The following is a 10,321-nucleotide window of genomic DNA, read 5'->3' as shown; positions in this document are numbered from 1 at the left end:
TTAATGCCCCGACCTCATGGGGTGTCTCCTTTCCCCCTGGGGAAATGGCAAGTTCCAATAGGACTCGCTCCTTTTCCATAATAAAATCTACCTTTTTACCAAAGATAATGGCCAATGTGAATTCCCCACATGAATGAACCCCAGCTTTGGAGGGTTTGCCTATCATCACCCAGTGAATACCTAACCCACATATGTCTAACAAGTTTTAGATTTCAATGTTACAACAATAACTCCAAATAATTTAATTAGCAATTTCACAATCTTCACATAATTATATGAATAACAAATATAACATAAACCCATCACAAAAATGAATAGAAATCTCATGTAATTTACAGTTGTTTCTAATTTTAACATACACACCAATCTAAAAAGATATTTTTAAAAATCAGTACTTTACCTTACGATATTCTAACTAGATGTTCACATTTCAAACTATCAATTGCTTTTGCAAATCAATTTTTCTTTAAAATCACCTTTAGGTTGTTTTTTAAACTTTTAAAATTCACAATTAAATAATTTTGGATCAAATTTCATAAAACTTATACATATATCCAGCAGAGCTGACAAAATTTTAAAGTATCGCTTGTAATTTTTACAAGTCACCCAAAATGCATTTTAGAAAGCAGCATACTTCATCTACTTAGGGGATACAAACATATGACAACTCTCCCTCCAAGATAAGCTACAAGAACTTAGTTTCAATAACCTATATTTTAATTTAAAATCAAACCAAATACAGCTTTAAATTTCAATATTTGCACAAAAATTTCTAAGATCTTGTGCTTAAAATCAATTCACAATTCTAGCACATACCATTTAATAGTGATCATTTCACATAAGTGTAATTGATTCATCATAAAATTTTTTTTCCAAAGTCAATGCCAAAGGATTATAATTTATAACAAACTGCTTTTATTATCATATCTCATCCTTGAGGAGGACTTAGTTTAGTTGAATTTGCTTCCAAACTACACATCCACAAAATTCATTTATCTCAACATTGGTATTGTATATTGGTCACATCTAAAAACCCACATAAATTTATCAAATATGAAGCAATTAAATCTAATAAAGAAGTTAACACTCATTTAGCATTTGTTTTATGCTAAGCACTTTGGAATCTTGAAATGAGCAGTTGCAAAACTCTCCTACTATTGCTCTCAAAAATTAGCTAACTTTTCTGCAGCTCCCAGATTGGGCCAGAAGCTAACATCTACAGAAAAAAGTCAGGCCTCTCTCTCTCTCTCTCTCTCTCTCTCTCTCTCTCTCTCTCTCTCTCTCTCTCTCTCTCTCTCTCTCTCTCTCTCTCTCTCTTCTCTTTCTCTCTTCTCTCTCTCTTTTTTTTTTTTTTAAACAAAATCTAGCTCACATGATATAGACATTCTGTACGAAGACCCAAACACAGACAAAAATTACGTGGAAGAGTACCATCCCTTCCCCATACACAACAGAAATATATCACTAGGTGTACTTTTTTACTCTGAAGATTTGAATTGGACTTCTCTCTCCTCTCCCTCTGAGGAGAGAAGCTCCAATCTCATGGTTTGAGTCCTGTAATACATAGAGCTGACCTCTTAACTTAGACCTTCAAGTATGGAAGGAGTCATCTCCTTTCCTGCAGTGAACCAGAGCTCCCCTGTCCTGTGCCACTTATCAGGAATTCCTTTTGGCTTACCTAGGTGCTACCTCTTGATGCTGGATCCCCAAGCCTTCATAATCTCAGAATCCCCTTCAGCCTACTAAGGACAGCCTAAGGACACAGGCAGTGCCCTGGGATGAATAACTCCAATCTGGACTGCTTCTTCCCCTTCTACTCCTGGATTACATGCACATAAATTACCTGATTGTTCATTTGCACACAGGCTTCTTCTTCTTCAAAGACTTGTGCTCCTGTTTGTATTTGGATGACTTACTTCAGGCCCACACTCCATAGAGAGGGAGACTGAGATTCTGATATCAAGGATGGCCAGAGAAAACCCACTCTGGCTCCTGCCCTGCATCAGAACCACAGCCATCTCTCTGGGAAGTCACAGATCCCAGACGAACCCCCATAAACTGTGTGGGCTGAGTACTAGACCGCCTTACCCAAATTAACTACTCAGAGGCATCTTCAGATACAAAAAGGAAGCATTTATTTGGTACTTTAAAGGAGAGACCCAAGCACATCTGAGCACACATAGAGCCTGTCAGCTCCCATCTCCCAGCATGTGCTTGGACTAGTGAGTTGGAAATAATAAATCTGGTTAAATAGCAAAAGACCTATGTCTTTTCATTGGATGGACTAAAAAGGAAGCAACCATTATTGATCAATGGTCAGCAATGTGTCTGATTCCTGTGGGTCATGTCACTTCCTGTCCTTTCCTGAAGATTGGACCTAGAGTGTGACTTTTCTTGCCCTCCAGATCACTGGGAATCATGTGATAGGCCTGCAGACCTAAAGTGTGACACACTCCATTTCATAGATTTTTTTGAGAAATTTTCACTTGGTCCCATTTAGGTAATACCCATGGTTAATGTGTACAACCTGGCTCCAGGTAGCATGACTGAAAGAGAGTGGTCAGATAAGTAGGAGGACAACCAGGAGAGAGAAGTTTTGTAAAAATTTAGAGAGAAGAAAATATTGAAAAGAAGGTGATTGGCAGTGTCAAAGGTTGCAGAGAAGTCAAAAAGGGAGAAAAGGAAGGGTTACCTATGAAAACTGATGTATAGGGAACGAAACAATTTAGATTTTTATGAGCAAGTATGCCTATTTCTGAAAGAGGTCAAAGAATGAGGAAAAAGAACCATATGTACCCAAAATATTTATCATGATTTGGAAACAAAGGGGATTACCCATTTATGAATGGCTGAGACAATTATGTGTACTATTATTGCTCTGAAAGAAATAACAAAAGAGAGCTTCAGAGAAACCTGAGAAGATTTGTATGAACTGATTCAAAGTTAAATGAGCAGAACCAGGAGAATAATTTTTCAAAATAAATTTAAAGATTTTTATTTTTAGTTCAAAATTCTCTCCTTTCTCCTATTCTCCCACCCATGTTACATATGAAGTTATGTAAAACACATTTCCCAACTAGCCATCAGAGGGGGAAAGAAAGTGGGAAAATATATATGCACCAATCTGCACTCAGAGTTCATTGGTTCTCTCTCTGGAGGCGGATACCATTTTTCATCTTTGTAATTCTAGACTAACTTTTTGTCTGTTTTCTAGAGTAAAGAGTAATGAAAAGTCCCAAGATCATGAATTAATGAAGATCAAAGGAACCAAAGGTTGTTACACCTAGAGGATTTGGGGGATTTAGAGCAGCTAGGTGGTACAATGGGTAGAACACCAGCCCTCTAGAAAGGAGGACCTGAGTTCAAATCTGGCCTGAGACATCTAATACTTCCTAGCTGTGTGTGACCCTGGGCAAGTCACTTAACCCAATTGCCTCAGGGGGAAAAATTTTGGGGATGGTAAATGAATTGTGCCTGTGTTTTAGTATTTGAAAGACTATTATATGGAAGAGGGCATAGATTTGGCTCTGATTGGCCCCAGATTGCAAGAACAATGTGTAGAAGTTGCACAGAAGCAAACTTAGAGATGAAGTAAATTAAAATATTTCCCAAGCTGTTCAAAAGTGGAATAGTCTTCTTTGACAGGTGATTGGTTCTCCCTTCCTGGAGGTCTTCATGCAAGGGCCTGAAGGCCATCTGTGTGTGCAGATGGCATTTTTTTTTGGCTATGAAATGGCCTAAGTTCCTTTCACACCCTCTTTTTTTTTAATTAAAGCTTTTTATTTTCAAAACATATGCATGAATAATTTTTCAACATTGACCCTTGCATAGTCTTGTGTTTCAGATTTTCCCCTTCTTTCTCCCATTCCCTCCCCTAGATGGCAAGCAATCCAATATATGTTATATGTGTTAAAATATGTTAAATCCAATATGTGCAAATATATTTATACAATTCTCTTGTTGCACAAGAAAAATCAAATCAAAAAGAAAAGAAAATGAATAAGAAAACAAAATTCAAGTGAGCAACAAATCAAAAAGAGTGAAAATGTTATGTTGTGATCCACATTCAGTTTCCATACTCCTCTCTCTGGGTGCTGATGGCTCTCTTCATCACAAGATCATTGGAACTGGCCTCAATCATCTCATTGTTGGAAAGAGTCAGGTTCATCAGAATTGATCATTGTATAATCTTGTTGTTGTCATATATAATGATCTCCTGGTTCTTCTCCTTTCACTCAGCATCAGTTCATGTAAGTCTCTCCAGGCCTCTCTGAAATCATCCTGCTGATCATTTCTTACAGAACAATAATATTCCACAACATTCATATACCATAACTTATTGAGCCATTCTCCAACTGAGGAGCATCCATTCAGTTTCCAGTTTCTAGCCACTACAAAAAAAGGCTACCACAAACATTTTTGCTCATGTGGGTCCTTTTCCTCCTTTAAGATCTCTTTGGGATATAATCTCAGTAGAAACGCTGCTAGATCAAAGGGTATGCACAGTTTGATAATTTTTTGAGCATAGTTCCAAACTGTTTTCCAGAATGGTTGGATACTTTCACAGTTCCACCAACAATCTATCAGTGTTCCAGTTCCCACATCCAGCATTCAGCATTATCTTTTAATTTGCATTTCTCTGATTAATAGTGATTTAGAGCATCTTTTCATATGATTAGAAATGTTTTTAATTTAATTTGAATCAATTCTCTATATATTTTATATTTTAGAAATGAGGCCTTTATCAGGACCTTTAAATATGAAAATGCTTTTTAATTTATTGCTTCCCTTCTAATCTTGTTTGCATTAGTTTTGTTTGTACAAAAACTTTTTAGCTTAATATAATCAAAATTATTTATTTGATGTTTAATTATGAGTTCCAGTTCTTCTCTGGACACAAATTCCTTCCTTCTCCACAGATCTGAGCAGTAAACCATCCTATGTTCTTCCAAGTTGCTTATAATATTACTCTTTATGTCTAAATAATGAAACCATTTTGATCTTATGTGGTATTAGGTGTGGATCAATGACTAGTTTCTTCCATACAGTTTTTGTCAAATAGTGAGTTCTTATCCCAAAAGCTGGGGTCTTTGGGTTTGTCAAACACTATATTGCTATAGTTATTGACTATTTTGTCCTGTGATCCCAAACTATTCCACTGATCAACTACTCTATTTCTTAGCCAGTACCATATGGTTTTGATGACTGCTGCTTTATAATATAGTTTTAGGAATGGACTAGGTTTCTGCTAAGGTCCTTTTCATCTCTGAGTCTATGATTCTCCAAGAATAGGACTTGAAATGGCACAAAAAATATACATTAATAGAAACAAAGTTGGAAGCAATTTCAAATACCATCTAATCCAATCCATACACTACCACAAATGTTGCTATAACACAGCAGAGATAACCAAGACATCCATTCTTCCATATTTGGATTGCTAGAGTTGTTAGAAAAATTTTTCTTACATTATGCCTAAATCTTTGGAGCCCATGAAAGTCAGTCTAATCCTTTCTCCACTCTAGCAGCATTCCAAATATAACTATTATGTCCCCACTAAGTCTTCTTTTCTGCAAGCTCAGCATCTTCTGTTTCTGACATTGTGAAATACATGTGTGAACAGAAAGAAATAGAGTTGGTGATACAAAAACAAGGTAAAACATATGGACTTTCATATGAGTGATTCCCTGATATCCATAAGATAGTAAAAGATCTAGGTGAAAATTTTGCCATATTTGATGAATTTTCTATAGAAGATTTACTGAAGAACATAGATTTTAAAATGCTTATGATGAGAAGCACACAATTTGTGCTTTTTTTTGTGCTAATAGAAAGAATTCCCACAATGTTAAAATTGTAGATTCATTAGAAGATGACAATTTGACTATTTATTGGTTTTTCATAAGTGTAGCTGCTAAGTTAGAAATAAAAATTATCTTAACAAGAGCGGCCTCTTTTTATATTTCTTGCACTTAGCGCAGTGCCTGGCACATTATAAGTATTTAAATGTTTATTGACTGACTATATTCTGGTCCTGTCCAAAGTGCCAATTTTTTTTCATCTCTCCTAATTTTAAACTTTAAATTTTATCTATCGCTACCTAAATAGCCAGAATTATATACCACTTGTTCCTTCTCATATATGAACTGGCAGAAATATAAATGGATATATAGCATTACAGACCAGTTGACCAATGTATTTTTTATGTAATTGTAACTTTGTGATTTATATTATAATTATCTACTTAATTATCAGACTGTAAGCTCCATGATGACAGAAAACATATCTTCCCCAAACTTTGTATATTCTCAAAGACCTTGTACAGTGCTATGTTTAGAAGAGATAGAAGTTAGTGAATATTTTTTTAATTTGTTGTTGCAAAATGAATTAAAAATACTTTTAAGTCTGTGCAGGATCTATGATTTTGTCAGTAGTAGATAATCAAGAATTCATGAAGAATCTACTGTGCCAAGGGATATGCTAAGCTCTGAGAATGTAGGATACACATATAAAGAATATTTCCTCATATCAAGAAGTTTACATTCTATCGAATGAATCAATATGTATATATTATAAGTAAATAGACTAAATATGTACATATTAGATACAAAATAAGTTCAAAATATTCAGAAAAACAATTGGACCTGGAAAAGCTCATTTTGAAGAGAAGTATTTTATGAAGTGGAGGTGAGAAAGGAGGGAATTTCAGGTGTAGGGGTTATCAGCACAAAGGTACAAAGACAGGAGATGAATTTCCTAGTTCCTCCCAGTTGAATAAGGTCTCATTGAGGATTTAATAGTTAAAGTCTTAAGCACCACAAATTAAAACCCTGGCCTAGCATCTCCCAGCTACTGAATGTTTGAAGTAGGTGATACAGTGGATAGAGCTTTGGATCTGGATTTAGGAACATTTGTATTCAAATCTTGCTACAATTATTAGGCTGTGAATCCCTGGGCAATTCTTTAATTTTTGTTTTACTTAAGTTTCTCATCCATAAAATGGGCATAATAATAGCATCTATCTTCTAAGTTGTTGTGAGGATAAAATGAGATATCTGTAAAATACTTTGCAGACCTTAAAGCAATATACATATATAAACACAAATAAGCAAACAAAAATCTGTTGTTTCCTGTCTCTAAACCTGGCACTGTATTCAAATTAATTTAATTATGCAAACACAAATACAGACAATTTATATTCTATATAAGGCTGCCTCTTTTTTTATATTATTGATATATTTTGATTTTTTTGTTTAGCATATTTATCACTTTTTTTAGTTCCCCCCATAAGATTTCTTTAAAGTGATTTCTAAAATGGAGCTTTTGAATTTTTCAATTTTAAATGAGACTATCTTATTCAGTCAAAAATAGGTCATGGTGATACACTGCTTTATTTTGTACAATCAATGTGCAGTCTATATGGCAAAGCAATTTAAAATAATTATAGTACTTGGCAGTGTCCTCATTTACAGCAAGTAGTTGACCAGTGCATACAATTTTCTAAGGAAGAGTCTTTGAGAATCACCAGGATGTAAAAAACACATGGACTTGATGGCAGCTCATAAATCACAGATACTTCACTATATTTTAAAATAATGTTTTGTTTCTGCATTGTAAGCCAATGGAGTGAAGTTAAGTTTATTTTTCAATTTTAGATAAAGTTTTACTTTAGCAGTTCCTACATACGTATCTTTCTTTTTCTACTAACTTACTACTTTCTGGGCCAAGTCTTCTGAATAAATTTTCTTTATAAGTAAAGTATGGTATCAACTGGATTTCACATTCAGTATGAAGAGAATAAAATTGATGTGGAATGAATTTTTTTTAACATTTCTTTTATGAAAACCAACTCTTGCTTCATTTTGTATATTATACAGAATAAAAAAAGTTTTGTCAACATCTTTTTAATTACATAAAAGCTATAAGACATAGATGATCCTCCCCTCCCCTGATTAAAATCCTTCCTTCCTTGGAATACATATAACTTTCTGTTCTAAAACTTTGTTATATATTCAATAGAGACAGGGAATTTGGGGTGTGATGGCAGGAATGTAGATCAAAGATCTTCAGCTTTTTCCCCTTCTCCTTCAGTAAAATTAAATACTCCCCTGAATATTATTGAAATATTTGGGAAATCTGCATAACCAGGGCCATGATGAGAGTTGAAAGCAAAGAAAAAAGTGCTCTATTCATTTATCTGCACCTTAAGAAAGACTCAACAGGGATTGTAGATGATATGGGAGGAGGGTAAATTGTGTTCACTCTGAGGAAGGGAAAGGAGTTTACTTTTCCTTATTAAGTTGGGAGTGAGAATCTGAGATCTTTCTTGGGGGGAGAAATTAAAAAAGCCTTCGATCTACCTGAGCACCTGTTTGGTGTGTCATTAAAGTGTAGTATAGGTATTTCTAATAGGAGAGTTTAAAATGTGTTACTAATAGCCCAGGACAAGTCTCAGAAAAGAGCAATAACTCCCGAAGAAGCACCAGTAGTTGATAGCTCCAGCAGAAGGTAGCAGCAGGTAAATGGAAACACTTCCAGTTGCTGCTTAAGAAGCAAAGAGGAAAGATAGCTACAGAGATAAAATAGAACTTCAGGAGATGACAGCTGTGGAAATGGAGTAGAGTGGAAGTGGCAAGATCTTGGGATAACAGCCAGAGATCTATGAAGAGTGAATATGAGAAATAATTAGTTGTAGTTAGTTGTTTGCAGACAAAGAAATGAGAACTGTTTCAACTGTAATGTGACTTTTCCTTCCCTAGGACTGTTAAGTTCCCTGGGAAGCAATTTTCTATGGTAAGAAATTGTCTCCCTTCATGTTTGAAAGACAGAATAATTTTATTTCTTGTTTTTTCTTATTTACTTTGCAATTCTGTCTTAATTAAATGTCTTGGATTTTGGGGGAAGATTTTTTTGATTCCTGTTTCTTCCTTTGTAGATTTGGTAAGATGTCCTTGAGGAGGGGTTCAGCTCCCTTCTTGTAATTAGTAATCTCAAATCACCCTCATATATTGAATCTAAAATAGCAAGGAATTTTCGAATTAAGTAAGGGTCATGTTAAAACTCTTCTTATTCTATATTAGTTGTTCCTTGGAATAATTAATTTCCTTGAAGGTTTAGCTCAAGTGCTACCTCCTATAATTATTAGTTCCCCATCAAATTGTTGCAGTTGGCAAGGGACCCTAAAAGGTTGGGGGTCACAGACCAGTGCCATGAGAAACTGCAAAAGAATTTGCAGGCTTGAACCCATATCCAAGTCCAAGGGGCAAAGTTTATTGTAATTGTAATAGCAATTGAAGAAGTCTAAATTCCAAGAGAATTTAGCAAGGAATCTGGAGAAAGGAGATACCTTTATCCAGTTCTTCATGTCATTGCTATCCTAATTTTATGGCCTAGGCATAGAACCAAGGAGTGGTCTCAAGAATTTGATTATTATTGACCAATAGACAATAATATTGACAAAACATATGCATGGGTAATTTTTCAACACTGAAACAACAGTTTTTAAAGTAATAGCAAATTGCTTTTCTCTTTTCCTAAAGTTTTCAAATTCTTCTGTTTAACACTATCAGTGCAAATAGATTACAATTTACATATCCCTTTAGTGGGTTTTAATTAGAGCTCCTTTAGAATTGCTTTTGCTATCATATCTCAAACAAATTTCCAAATTACTTTACACACATCAAAATCATTTTTTGTTGGTCACATCTAAAAAAAACCCCATAAAGTTATGAAATATGAAGCAATGATATCCAATAAAGCAGTTAAGACTCGTATAGCATGTTTTATACTAAGCACTTTTGTAATCATGTGATCGTCACAACAACAACTATTTCTCTTTACAAATAAGAAAACTGAGCAGAGATAAAATAATTTGCCATAAATTACATAGCTAACAGATTTCCACAACTGAAACACAGGATGGTGCCCTTACCAAATGCAGAGGATGACTGGCTTTTTCACCTCACACTGCCATGCTGGAAAGTGCCAGGGGTATCCCAATTCTTCCCAGGCAGTTCTTGGGCATAACCTGCTGAAAGCTGGGGTGATGTGTCAGTGTCTGCCTTTGATGATAGTTTCAGGTGCCAGGGCTCAGGGGATGCTGACCATTGGGCCTTATCCTCACTCTCCCAAAACTGGGTTAAGGAAGTGTTTGGGCAAAGTTGTATGGGTTCCCATAGTTTTGTTGCTTCCCTTATTTCCATAGTTGGGGTAGAATTTGAATTTCTCTACAGTAAATCCTACAGGAGTTAGCAAGTGGAAGGACTTGGGCTAGATTGATCTTGTTAGCAATCCCCACAACTGAGATACACTCAAGACTCTG

Source organism: Sminthopsis crassicaudata, chromosome 4, assembly GCF_048593235.1.
Source record: "Sminthopsis crassicaudata isolate SCR6 chromosome 4, ASM4859323v1, whole genome shotgun sequence".
Classification (NCBI taxonomy): domain Eukaryota; kingdom Metazoa; phylum Chordata; class Mammalia; order Dasyuromorphia; family Dasyuridae; genus Sminthopsis; species Sminthopsis crassicaudata.
This window is presented reverse-complemented; position numbering follows the sequence as displayed.